This window comes from Rhipicephalus microplus, chromosome X (genome assembly GCF_043290135.1).
Source record: "Rhipicephalus microplus isolate Deutch F79 chromosome X, USDA_Rmic, whole genome shotgun sequence".
Classification (NCBI taxonomy): Eukaryota; Metazoa; Arthropoda; class Arachnida; order Ixodida; family Ixodidae; genus Rhipicephalus; species Rhipicephalus microplus.
In genome coordinates this window covers 348403687-348418593 of record NC_134710.1, presented here as the reverse complement: position 1 = coordinate 348418593, position 14907 = coordinate 348403687, and the positions used below count along the sequence as shown (strand labels likewise).

The 14907-nt window shown below is 41.1% G+C and overlaps 1 protein-coding gene and 1 non-coding gene across 2 annotated transcripts in view; both read left to right on the top strand.

The window, feature by feature from the left end:
* Positions 1–14907, top strand: part of LOC119161154 (RYamide receptor) — a 425715-nt gene that overhangs the window by 389040 nt on the left and 21768 nt on the right. The gene's annotated exons all lie outside the window — the stretch shown is intronic.
* Positions 2148–2220, top strand: TRNAS-CGA (transfer RNA serine (anticodon CGA)). The gene has a single exon. It is a non-coding gene; the product is annotated as a tRNA-Ser (tRNA).

The window sequence follows — 14907 nt, the reverse complement described above, 5'->3', positions numbered from 1 at the left end:
CTTCGTTCCTTCAAAAGATAGATAATTGAACAGATCTTGTTAAACAAGGTTTCAGAACACAAAAATTGTCTGACTCCTGGCAACGGTGGGCAACATGCATTTGGTCGCATCGTAATTACGTGTTCTGTCTTGTTTTTAAACTCTGGCTAAAGTTACGTGGGACACCTTGTATATACTGAACGCATGCTGCCAGCGGACGGTGGCACATGGCTAAATGCAGTCTAGTAGTTCCCACGTTTCTCGTTACCTAGGGGTAACACTAGCTTGTCAGTAATTTGAATAGGCAGGTCAAAGCTGATTACAATGTCCAGATAATCGCCACATCCGTGCAACTTCTATTTACGGCTAGGACGCATGTTTACGGCCATTAACACATCCGAACCTCAAGAGTGGTAACACAAAAATTCAAAGATATTTTTATTAAAAAATTTATCTGATAAGGCTTTCTGAGTGAGTAGCCAATAAATGTTGCTACTAAAACTGCTATTGCGCATACTTTCGAACAGATCGCCTCATGGTTGAATTAACAACCGAAGACGTTCCAAAATCAACACCTTTACGAATTTGTCGCCACATGTACAGTTTATTTCACACTGTATACGTCTGAAATTAATTTTTTACTTTAGTGAAGCGTTTTAGCAGCAGGCTAGTGTCAGCTATCATATTTTACTAATTTAGTTTTTCTACAAAACTCCAAATAGAAACCAGAATCTGCATTGTTGAGGTCATATATAAAACCCACGAAAGCGTAAATGTTCGTACAAGGTATTGTAAGTAAAATGCCAACCATTGTTCTAATGGTAAAAGTTTCTCTTGACCTAATTTAAAAAGAACGGATTTTTCGCAACGTGTTTTACGAGCTATAGTTTCGAGCTTTCCGAAAAATTTCAAATAAGGCTTGTGGTAGTGAACATTTTTTTTTTCGCAAAAACTGTTGTGGGGAAACAATTTTGGCTTCAGGTCAATAGTTCGAATTTTTATCAAGTAAATCGGACATGGTCGAGCGCCAAGGTTGGGACAGTTAGCGTGGAATTACCCATATATTTATATATATATATATATATATATATATATATATATATATATATATATATATATATATATATATATATATATATATATATATATATAGATAGATAGATAGATAGCTCAGTGGTTAGAGCATCGAACGCGTTATTCGAAGGTCGTAGGTTCGATTCCTGCTCACGACAGGTTATTTTTTCACCCACTTTTCTTTCCTATTTATATTCCATTGGTTGTGATAACTTCCCCTGTACATTCCTTGGCATTACTGTCTGTTAGATCTTATTAATATTGTGTCAAAACACGAAAAAATGAGCCCTTAGGTATACACTTCTTTCCATTTTCATTATCGAGGGTCTCATACTGGCAGACTTGGTGTCATTAGGTTGTATACGAGGAACTATTAATCAGCTGCCCGCTCGTAATAAAGTTCACGTGCTACGTGACGCCACATATGCGCATAAAAGAGTGTTTTACACTCGTCGCTTGGCTTATAGATGGTGCTGACTGACACTCCTACTTCTAAATTCACATTAAACCCCAAAAAGTGGATGGAGAGAAGGCCGCTGTGATAGCTCAGTGGTTAGAGCATCGAACGCGTTATTCAAAGGTCGTAGGTTCGCTTCCTGCTCGCGGCTGATTATTTTTTCACCCACTTTTCTTTTTTATTTATATTCTATTGGTTCTAATAACTTCTCCTGTACATTATTTGGCATTACTGTCTGTTAGACCTCATTATTATTGTGTCAAAACACGGAAAAACGAGCCCTTAGGTATACACTTCTTTTCCTTATTCATTAACGAGGGTCTCGTAGTGGCAGACTTGGTGTCATTAGGTTGTATACGAGGGACTGGTCGTTGGGTCTCGTCAAGCTACTTATGTAGCTTTTAACCCAACGCAACCATCCAGTATGTATAAACTGGTAAATAAAATTGAATTGAATTGAATTGAATTGGACTATTATACAGCTGCCCGCTTGTAATAAAGTTCACGTGCTACGTGACGCCACATATGCGCATAAAAGATTGTTTCACACTGGTCGCTTTTCTTATAGATGGCGCTGACTGACACTCCTACTTCTAAATTCACATTTAAACCCAAAAAAGTGGATGGAGGGAAAGCTGCTGTGATAGCTCAGTGGTTAGAGCATCTAACGCGATATTCGAAGGGCGTAGGTTCGATTCCTGCTCACGGCTTGTTATTCTTTCACCCACTTTTCTTTCCTATTTATATTTCATTGGTTCTAACGACTTCCCCTGTACATTCCTTGGCATTTCTGTCTGTTAGATCTTATTATTATTGTGTCAAAACACGAAAAAACGAGCCCTTAGGTATACACTTCTTTCCCTTATGTATATATATATATATATATATATATATATATATATATATATATATATATATATATATTTATATATATATATATATATATATATATATATATATTTATATATATATATATATATATATATATATATATATATATAATATATATATATATATATATATTGACGTGACACCAAACAGGCTCAATAAAGTGTGCCACACTCGCTACCAAGGCTACTGGTGGCGCCGATTGACACTGCCACGTTTAAATTCACATATATAACCAATAAAGTGGCTGAGAGGATGGCACCGGAGGTAGAGCTCCGTGGTAGAGTATCGAACGCGTTATTCGAAGGTCACAGGTTTCATTCCTGTCCATGGCAAGTTATCTTTTCACCCACTTTTTTTTCTATACATTTACATCGTCTTATAGCTTTCACTATACTTTTTTAAAAAAATAATTGTCTGTTATATCTCAATAATGTTATGTCGAAACTCGGAAGAGTGAGTCCTTAAGTATACACTTCTTTCTCTTACTCATTAACGAGGGTCTCGAACGGCCAGTCTCGGTGCCTTTCGGTCGTATACGAGAGACAAATGGTCAGCTGCCAGCTCGCAATTAGTTCACGTACTACGTGACGCCAAACAGGCTCATAAAAAGTGTGCCGCACTCACCGCCATGGCTACTGGTGGCGCTGAATGACACTCCCACGTTCAAATTCACATATATAACCAATAATGTGGCTGATGGGATGGCCGCTAAGGTAGCTTAGTGGTAGAGAATCAAACGCGTTATTCGAAGGTCGCAAGCTCGCTTCTTGCGCACGGCAAGTTATCTTTTTACCCACGTTTCTTTCTTTACATTTACATTACCATTCGATCTAGTAGCTTTCCCTATACTTTCCTTTGCAATTTTTTCTGTTAGATCTCAATAATATTCTGTCAGAACACCGAAAAACAGGCCCTTAGTATTCTACTTTCCCTATATATAAAAGCGTAATTTCAGTAGGGCTCTTCGCCAGTGAAAGTGCATAGTTGCCAAGCGCATAATTGCTTTTTTCACAGTTTTTCAAAGATTCTATGTACAACTAATTCAGGTCACGGTTCTCTCTTCTTTAATGTTGCGTGTGATATATATAGATATATACCCCCACGTGTGGAATAAAACCTTGATTGTAAGCCAGCGCTGTGTTGGTCTTTCACACTGTCCCACGTTTTGCGCCGTTTTCTCGCTTAGTCTATAGGAGTCCCTGCTGAAGAGACCTAATGGAGTGACATTCAAACATGGACACCCATTCACGGGTGGTCTTCACTGAGTTCAAACTTGATGACCACCGTCCGCCTAACGAATAAACGAATAACATTCTAAACTAAATTAAAAACACAGAAAGCTACCGGGACTACCGTTAGCCGTCCACTATGCAGTTTACCCCACATGCTCTAAGGCGTAGCAGATGCAGAACCGTCTGTGATCAACAAAAAAGAAAAAAAGCGCATAGTTTTACGAAAAACAACCCTGCCCCACCACAAAAGCTGTGAAGAACTGAGACACCACCAAGATTTATGCTGCCAGTCAGCTCCGCGATGAAGAAGGAACCAACAGTTCGAACAAAAAAATTGCTGATCAACATTTACGCCGCAGCATCTTGACGAGGCGGAGCTTAAAATGGTACTCTATGCACTTACGGCAAGTGTTCGTAAGCATTGGGCTACGCGAACATTTTTTTTCTTCATCACCGAGTTCTCTATCGAGTAAAACAGGCAAGCATGAACAAAACAGAAACAAGACGAAAAGCACTTATAAAAAGGATGATATGCTATGGTCTAAGAAAGGTCACCCCATTTTGGCACTCCAATGAAATCCGGTCATCAAACGTGGCAACTCATTTTGCCGGTATGTTGAGATTTCAATATTTTTATTTATTTTATTTATTAATACTGCCAACCCTCACTTGAGGGTCATTACAAAGAGGGAAGCATAGAATATGGAAAGTAAATACAGACATTGATATTTTCAGCAACTTTGAACAATAACACAATAGCATATTCATTGCTCGGCAAAGTAAACATCAAGAGCACATTCAAATTTTTTAGCGTCAGAATTTTCATTAATATGTCGCGGCAATTTGTTCCACGCTTCTATAACATCAGGGAAAAAAGATTTGTGAAAGACGTCCGTGCGAGCACCGAAGGGGCGAACTGCCGTGTGATGATTGATCCGGCTGCTGAGCTTATGCGGGGGGGTGTACGTAAATTGTTCTATCTATTTTTATTTGACCATGCAATATCTGAAAAAATACTTTTAGGCACTGCTTTTGTCGTCTAATTTCTAGACATTCCAAACCACTTAATTTTAACATCTCGGTAACCGAATCAGTCCTTTTATACTTCGAACATATAAATCGCGCGGAAAGTCTCTGAATTCGTTCCAGTTTACCTATTAAATCCTTTTGGTGGGGGCTCCAGGCAGCACAAGCATATTCTAAAACAGGGCGCACAAATGTTTTATATGCAAGCAGCTTGACGTCTTTCGTAGCATTCGGTAATTTAGCACGCAAGAAACGCAGTTTTCTGTAAGAGGCACAGCATACATTCTCGACATGTGCACGCCAATTAAATCATTCGTAATATGCACTCCCAAATATTTAAATGCACACACCTGCGGTAAATAATTAGGTCCAATGCTGCACGTAAATGGTAAAACGTGTTTCTTGGTAGTTATATGCGTATTTGTTGTCTTAAAATAATTTATTTTCATCTCCCATTTATCGCACCCTGTTTGAAAATCATCAAGACAATCATTAATTACAATTTGGTCGTTCGCACGCGTCACCGGGGCATAGATTAAACAGTCATCAGCAAACAATTTAATTTTTACAGGAGGGTTAACAATGTCAACGACATCATTTATATACACCAATAACAGCAATGGGCCCAACACGGGGCCTTGGGGCACACCGGAATAAACATCAAGTGATTCAGACTCAAACCCATCAATTCGTACCAACTGCTTGCGGTTCGTTAAGTATGCCTCTATCCACTTCAGGATATTTTCGTTTACGCCTGTTCGTTTGAGCTTGAAGAGCAATTTATGGTGGGAGACCTTATCGAAGGCTTTTGCAAAGTCTATGCATATCGCGTCGACTTGTTCTCTATTATCTACGGCAGCGGCAAAATTGTGGAGAGTTTCAACCAGTTGGGATAACGTGGAAAGCCCTTGCCTAAACCCGTGCTGTTGCCTACATATCAGCCCATTTGTCTCCAAGAAAATAGTCATCTGTTTGGCAATGACGTGTTCAAAAACCTTACAGCAAACACACGTCAGAGACACTGGCCTGTAGTTGGTAAAAAGCATCCTGTCGCCACTTTTAAATACCGGTTTCACAATGGTGCTCAGCCAATCTTTTGGAAGCGATTGTGTCAAGAGTGATTTTTCGAAGATAATGACTAAGTAAGACGACATCCACTCCGCATACCGCCTCAAAAACACAGTTGGTATTCCATCCGGTCCATTAGCCTTCTTTTCGTTCAAATTAAGTAGCTGCTGAAACACGCCCGCTTGATCAAATGAAACTGGATCCATGGCGCATGTGCAAGTATCGGCCATTTCCTTATCTTCATCCGTGAATGCCATCTTTGTAAATACAGATTGGAAAAAGCGATTGAAACCATTAGCTATATCTTGTTTCTGGGTTACAACATCGGAGCCAACCGCGATATGTTCAATCGCTTCTTTCCGATCGCTCAAGTATAGCCAAAATTTTCTAGGCGAAGTGCGCAAGAACCCAGAAAGCGTTTCATTGAAGAACCTTTTTTTGGACTTGGAGATTTGGATTTTCAACGCTGCTCGTAGTTGAGAAATCTGCTCAGAGTGGCCTTGTCTTTTGCGTAATCTCTTTATTTTGCGTTTAGTGTGGATAACATCTCTAGTGATCCAGAGGTTAGTCTTCCTTGTTTTTTTTCAATCGAATGGGTACAAAGCTTTCTATACAGCTGTTAATTATTGATTTCAATTTCTGCCACAAACAATCAACTGGCTCGCTATCAGAGGCTTGCTTGAAATCATCGAAAGCAGTTTCCAAAAAGTCTAATATTGACGTGTCATCTGCCCGGCCGTAGTCACTAACAGGCACCCGAACCAAGGGTCGTTTTCCAGGTTTTGTACCACATAGAATCTCAACCGAAATCAGTTTGTGGTCAGATATGCCGTCTTCGACCGTAACATTGAAGTCCTCCATAGTGCCCGAAAGGAATACCAGGTCCAGCAGTGACCGAGAACCCGATGTTACTCTAGTGTCCTGTTGAACAATTTGGGTTAGGTTATGGCTGATCATTATTTCAAATAACTTTTCGCTGCTAGTAGCATCCTTATTATCGGCCGATAAAGAAATCCAGTCTAGTTTGTAGGTTAAAGTCTCCGGCCAGGACTAATTTTGTTGTCTTGTTTACATTTGAGTTCAAAAACGTCTGAAGGTCTTCCAGGAACTCGGGCGAAGTGGCAGGTGGGGTGTATACGGCTCCAATAAGGTAATTGGTGTTCGCGTACGTAAAATTACACCATACAGATTCCGATAAATTGCAATTTATTGGAACTGCTGAGATACAATTTTTATGACAATTGCAACGCTCACCACGGGAATTTCTGTCCCAGCGAAACACTCTGTACCCAGGAGGAACAACCACATCATTTGGAATATCGTTGTTTAGCCAAGTCTCTGTTACGATCACCACAGGGGGAGATCTCGACAGCAATAAATGTTCGAGTTCAGTTACCTTAATAACAAGACTACGAGCATTGAACAGGAGAAGCACTAGCTACGCATGTGACGGTGCAGCCACTGCCCGTCCCACCGGGGCACCGCCAACGCTGTCAGAGTTGCGCGTTGCTGCTGGCGATCCTTTAGCATACCACTCCTTACGACATGGTTGGCGTTCATCTCGGTTGTAGTCCCAAGTAAATAAGCTTTCGCCTACCTTCAATTTGTCATAAACTAGCGATACCTTCTTTCCGCTGCCCCTGTCCGCAGCTGCGCTGTCCCACAACTTTTTCCGCACCGCGACCGTCTCCTTCGAATAATCATTGCTCACGCTAATAGAAGTTCCCTTTAGTTTGCGGTAGTTTTGGAGTATAGTATCTTTTTCTTTGAAATCGTAGAACCTCATTATGACTGGTCTAATATGCCCCGGCCGTTGCTTGCCCAATCTATGAATTCTTTCTATTGTTTTAACATGGACGTTCAGTTTTTTGCCAAATATATTGTCGACTACAGAAACTTTCAGGTCTGACTCCGATTCCGGGCTGCCTTCCTTTACGCCAAAAACCAAGAGGTTATTGCGTCTATTTCTGTTTTCAAGTTCACTTAGCCTTTCTGCCTGTGTTTTTACAGTATGTTCCAGAACTTCAATTTTTGCGTTCAGTTCTTGGACTGAAGCAACTAAGCCAGCCAATCCATCGGTATTTGTCTGTATCTGGGCTAATTGATCATGAATTCCAGTCAACCGACGGTCAAATGCTGCCTGATTTTCCAAAATAGTCTGTAGCTGCTGGGCCGCCGCAGGGCCGGGGTTTTCTTCGACATCCCCTGCCATCAACAACCGCAGCAACACAGACCAGCAATCAACAAGAATCAAGGAACATCTATGAGGGCACGGCAGGACAATCAAAAATCTATTATCACTACGGTAAGTGACAACAGTAGTTTGAAAACCGACCTGGAAGACGAACGGTGGCAGTTTAGGCATTTCGTTCGCATGGACATTGCCGTGCCCTCTGAGGAGTTGTATATTAAATTCATTAGTGCATTAGGAAGTTTAGGTATAGTTACACACAAAATATTGTATTCAGCCAATACAGACGCCTGATGTGCTGCTCTTTAAGTAGCTGCGCTGCCGGTGACATCACTGATGCCGATGCTCCGTTGATCCACGGCGCATCTTCCAAAACCAGGTTGAGATGAGGAAGCAGGAAAGGCGTCCCATCAGATCCGCTTGTCGCGATCGCTGTCAAAATCCACGGCACAACCTGGAAGACGAACGGCGGCAGTTTAGGCGTTTCGTTCGCATGGACGTTGCCGTGCCCTCTGTTACGACCAATCTTGCTGCATTTTATAAGAAATACTCTCTAGTGAATAGATATTCAGGATTAACAGTTGGTGCCAATATTTTCATTTTTCATAAGTATGCGTGCATGATGTAATAACCATATTGTAGAAGAAACCTGCCCTATCTGCAAAGAGGGAGCGAATACTGTTGCGTTCGCGGAGGATAATCAACGTACCATCGAACGTATGGCGTTCAGTCTGAGAGTGCTTTTGTTTTCGAGTTTCCCACCTGACTCGCCCCTCCGTAAGTGTTTCGTTGGACGTGGCAAGCCCACGTGCTGCCACCCGCTCTGCACCGTCTGCTCAGGATTCTCATGTTTCTAGAAGTAAAAACACAGAGTACAAATACCATAAGGTGTAATCGCAATTATTGGTCGATTGAGCGCTATAGAATTTCGCATAGAAATGCTGCCTCCTCGCTATAGGGAAAGTTATAGTTTAATGTTTCTAGTTTCTTGCAAATAACACAACTCATTACTCAAGCAACGAAAAAGCATTTTTATCGAGCCATGGCTCTACGTGGAACGTACCACTATAAGACTTGAAAAATAATGAGATTGCTGACTCACTGCCATCTTTCTTATTCCCTTAAGAACATCTCTTTCACAACCGACTTCATACATATCGAGGTAGAGTAGATCCGATATCAAAACGTCTGTATTGGCTGAATACAATATTTTGTGTGTAACTATACCTAAACTTCCTAATGCACTAATGAATTTAATATACAAAAGGAAGACACACCTTCACTGAGGAAACCATGAAGACTTGGTCGAGTTAAGGTACGACAACACAGCACAAACAACCATGCAAACTTGTTTGTGTGATTCTTTTGAAGTATTGTTCTGATTCCTAACTAGTACAATTGTTCATGAGATCTGTTTCACGAATGAGTGACGGAGCAGTAGACCACCAGTTTCGAATGAACAAAAATAGCTTTTTTCTACTTGTCAAGTCAAATAAAGTCAAGTTTTATTTATGACATGCACGACGTTTTATGCTGAAGGCCACCGTAGCAAGAAAGCTGTAAGCCTTAACTTGACGAGGCTAAGCAGCCGAAACCAGGCAAAAGCAGCAGTGCACAGATTCGCCGCACAGACGACGCTTTTGTTCATGAGATAAATTTCACACTTACACCAAGAAAATTCGCGCAGCTTTCGAACATTCACTCTTCACATGCACAACACTTTCAGGATAACAAACTTATGTGCAAAAAAGAATAAATAACTTGCATGCAGTTGCGCATGGGAAAATACAAACCTTTTGTCCACCAAACTTTCGCATTTTGTTTATTGAACACGTCCTCTTTGTTTCTCCTGTACTCACTTTGTGCAATGTTAATGCCCCAACGCAACGTCTCAATATTTTCTGGTAGTGAAAATACACTAGATGTTACAAAAACGTTTTAGCTATAATTCCTAGTTTCCTTGCCGGAATTGTGTGCTTTTACTCTATTCTATGGAGCTACCTGTCTGTGTAAATGATTATTTAGCAACTCCAACTATTTGTTTGACACTTCCTCTGTCAACACAGCATACTGCAATGTCATCGAAGAGAGGAAAAACATTCTGACTCAAATTGTGCTCACCTATACCTTCGGCGCCCGTATTCATCTGAAAACAAATTTCTCAGCTCAGCTACCTGTTAACGCATATATCTTGAAAGCCTTCTCATTCGAAAGCACCGTCATTAAGCAGTGATGCATTCAAAGCCGCCTAATAGCAACGCTGTTATCACAGCTGTGTCACAACACAGGGCGCGCGTATGCGTTAACAAGGGTGTGAGATGGGAGGTGTAAGCAGCGCTCAAGCAGAATATATAGCAGGAAGAGCGTGACAGGAACTCTGACCTCTTTGTGCCTGAGTCATCTTCTCTGGAATTTGTGCTCACTTTCTATAAAGTGGCGCAGGAATGATAGTACATTTGTTTGCATATATATCTTGCTGCACTCTACTTGGCTGGCTTCATTTGTGATGGTTTTAGACAAGCCCGCTGGAAATTAGAAGGGAGAGTTAGTTCATTTGCAATGCAAAACTTCGACTATTAAGCTTGGTGATTATCGCGGCTAAATTGTGCTGTAGACTAATTGCATGATCAGAAGAAAAAGTGAAATAGAGAGGTTAAACGGCAGGAAAACATTCGGTTTGCGATCCTGTGCAGCAGAAAACGCAAAGGTAATAAGAAAAACTAAAAGAAAGCGAGTAAACAAAAAGACAAAGAGGAACATGCACACATACATATATTTAAAAGAAAACGTAGGAATATCATAGTAATTAAAAAAACGTGGCTGTTCCCCCTATTTAGGAATTTGTATAACACAAAAAATAAAACGTGTCTTTGGAGAGGTAGTTGAGAGTTTATTGCGCATTGTTTCAGTAACAGGAACAAACTACAAAGCCGTGAGAGGAATGTCATGAAGTTGGAAACTTGCAGCCCACACGTCAATCAGAAATGTCGCACGAAAACAGCATACACAGGATGTGCGCGGACTAACAACAGTCACATCATGGCACTCAAAGCATGCCGTTCAAAGAGAAAGACCCAGGAAATGAGCGCACAAGATTCACAGGACAAGCTCAAACAACTGTCACAATTTTCACTTCGTCGTGTCAGCAGTGCGCTGCTTTTGTAAACGCAGCCGTGGCAGCGCGTGAAGTGAACTTCGTCCTGTACTGAAATACGAGTCTGATAAGCGCGCGCACAAAAGAGACGACGCTTTGTGGAGGCGGCGCTCCGCAGAAGCGACGACTTTGAGAGCGAAAGCGCGCCCAAGGCGAGCCAGTCGCGCCATCTCGCTTCTTAGATTACAAATAAATTTTGTAGCCTTGAGGACCGCCTATTGGTGTGATATATATATATATGTATGTATATGTAGGTATATATAAATATATATGTATATATGTATATATATATATATATATATATGTATATATATATATATATATATATATATATATATATATATATATATATATATATATATATATATATATATATATATATATATATAATGTCGCTTGCCGTCAACCGCTTCGACAACGTAAGTTTTGAGCATAGTGGTTAGTGGCGCATCCTGAGAATAGAAAGGTCGCTGGTTCGACACCGCAAGATAGAACCATTTGTTTCATTTTTATTTTTGCATTTAGGTTGTATATAGTTTATAACATCATATCCTAGTGAAAATACGTGAGAAGAGCCATGGTGGACACTGGATAAAACCTTTTTGTGTTACAAAACTTAACACTTAAGCGAAAAGGCTCCCGTAACTGGTTCCTTGTTTTATACAGCAATTAACCTTCAAGCCTGCTCTCCGAGGCAGCTTAACTATGAATGGATTTATTGATATGTGAAGTTTAACGTCCAAAATCCACCATATGATTATGAGAGAGGCCGTAGTGGAGGGCTCCGATAATTTGGACCACCTGGGGTTCTTTATTGTTCACCGAAAACCTTAACTACGGAAGAAATTTCTATAGACCAATGAGGAGGTATCACGAGTGGCTGCCGTGTTAGCTAAACTGAAGCAAGTACGACGATAGACGACATGTTCGACGGTTAAATTTCCTCATTGCCGCGTTTGCCACACATATTTCACAACCAGTCGTACCAATGTGACAAGTAATATTACTCGTAATTGCTACAACCAGCCATAGCAGGAGCAATAGAGTTCAATAGATATTTGGCGCTTAACGTCCCAAAACCACCATATGATTATGAGAGACGACGTAGTGAACGGCTCCGGAAATTGTGACCACCTGGGGTTTCTAAACGTGCACCCAAATCTGAGCACAACATTTTCGCCTCTATCGAAAATACAGCCGCCGTCGCCGGAATTCGATCTCGTGACCTTCGTGTCAGCAGCCGAGTACCTTAGCCACAAGACCACCGTGGCGGGGCAGTAGAAACAGAGTTTTTATGGTTTGAGAAGGCGAACTTTTAGCAGTACGAAGCCTGTCAAGTGGGTCTGAGCGATGCTGACTGGTATGCGAGAAAAAAAAAACGGATATGAAATCAGGCCAGTGTAGCTAGAAAAGTACACTTATGCATATGTACATTGCGCAGTGTTAGATGTAAAACTTCGTGCTCCTTGATTGTCGGTATAAAACACCAGAAAAAATGGACCTGAAGCAAAGCGTGCCTGTACGCTTCCCTGCCGCGTTACAAAACCACAATCCGTACACGCCAGCGCTATCTCAGTGATTAGTGGTGCCTCCACTGATGTACATGTACATACACTGGCGAACTTCACAGATGTGAATAGTGCGAAGTTTGCGTGAGGTGGCAAAATGGAATGTTTCCCCGTAGGTAGTATGTACAAACGGGCAGATATTTTGTCGGAAAAAAAGTGCCGTGGGCACTTCCGCCACGTATGTAAACAAATTTTGACGAGGGCGCCCGAAGTATTTTGCGAAGAACATTAGGGAATTTGTAAGGTTCATCATTTGACAGACCACAAAAGAAAAAGAAAACACAACATACAAACGCCGTTCGATGTGCCGTACACAAATTTCAGTGAGCACGAAAGGAGTGCGTTTAGCAGAGGCACTTGTGTCAGGGTTTGTGCAACGAGATGCAAAATTTTGCTAGATGATGGGTTGCGCGCGTTAACCTGAGTAAAAGGGTAGCGAAAATATGTGAAAAACAGAGGCAAGGGTGTCTATGCAAGCGTCGCAGTGTTCAAATGCTTTTGTAGTTGCCATTCCTGCAGTTTTGTTTATGTGCCACTGCGCTGTTGTTTATATAAATAACTACGGCACGCAGCCGCTGGAACATCTGAACTTTAGTCTTCCAAGACAGCGATGTCACTTCACTGATAACCTATGTGCCCCAATTAGGTGGAATCGGCACTGTTCATCAAAAAGACTCCAACGATCAAAGTGGTTTGCAGTGTATAGAATTTCTCCTAAGACGAAAGCTCCGCCAATGCCGTTATTGTGCTTGTCAAGACAGATGACAAATGAGAAGGAGTTCTTACGAAAGAAATCTTTTGTCTATTTGACGCTTGTTCTTGACCTGTAGCAATCGCTGGAAGCATTTTCAAAATTGATTTATGCTCGCGCTGCACTCATGAAGTCGTTCACGTCTATTTGTATTATTTGAAATTGACAATAAAGAGGGACAATGACTTGGTTTAGATTGACAAACGGCTTTCTGAGACCTATGATGCACTATCTTTCAGTATTATAGGTAAATTTTTAACGTGAAAAATCAACATAGAAATATTATTTTTTGTGTGCTGAAGTATCCGTGCGTCACGTTAAAAGTTACGAAATGCATCTTTTGTATTTTCGTGACATTAGCTGGATGACATTTCCTGAAAATTTTGTATGCCAGGCTTAAGACGCCCGCAAATAACAATATACTTATTTTTTTAAACGAAAAGCTACCTAGGACGCAGTAGACGCGTCTAAAATCTATGACATCGCGATGTTTGGCGCAAGAATGTTAAGGTGGCATCTCTACCCTCATTTTCATTTAGCTCGTTTTCTCACTTGTCAAGCATCGTGATATTGTACAAGTGTTGTTTTAGCGATTTCGAAATTCTACTTTACTAATACCAGAAAAATTGTTTTGCTCTTTAGTGTCCCTTTCACAGCCAAATAACTGATTGATTGATTTGTGGCGTTCAACGTCCTGAAACCACCTTATGATCATGATAGACGCCATAGTGAAGGGCTCCGGAAATTTTTACCATCCGGGGTTCTTTAACGTGCACCCAAATCTGAGCACACGGGCCTACAACATTGCCGCCTCCATTAGAATAGCAGCCGCTGCAGCCGGCATTCGATACCACGACCTGCGGGTCAGCAGCCGAGTACCTTAGCCACTAGACTATCACGGTGGGGCTTTTCGAATTCATCCGATAACACCGAGCCCTGGTGATAGCCGACTACAGATGAAGTGTCTTCCCAAGAAAACAACCTTTAATAGGAACAAAAAAACAAAAAATCACAAAGTAACCCTTATACGCTAAATTGCTCAAATACCTTCATGATTTGAAACTTTATGCCCACACACTTGCTCAGAGCACAGGTAGTGGTTCTGTTCTAGCGTAAATTGCACATTTTGTGCTCTCATTGTATTGACGTTACTTACCGTTGCTAAAGGCTGTATCGTTTTTAATGGTTTTTTTTGCAGCTGACCAGTTTTCGCTGCCTCAAAAAAGACAGGCTCACTCTCCTTCACACGCTCAATTTTGAATATGAATGTACGTTCTTTCTGTATGTTTTTTTTTCTCGTTTAGGGTTCACGACGTAAATGTTAGCGAATGTTGCCTGCCTCACTGAAGAGCAAGCTTATTCCTCCCACTGGCAGTGAACGTGGCGTCATCAATACATCCTGCAGGCTCGCTGCGCTAATGTGTTTTTTGCGCGATTGCGGATGCAAAATTCGTTGTGTTAAAAGTATGCGATAACTAACAAAAACACACACACACATGCACACGCACAAACACGC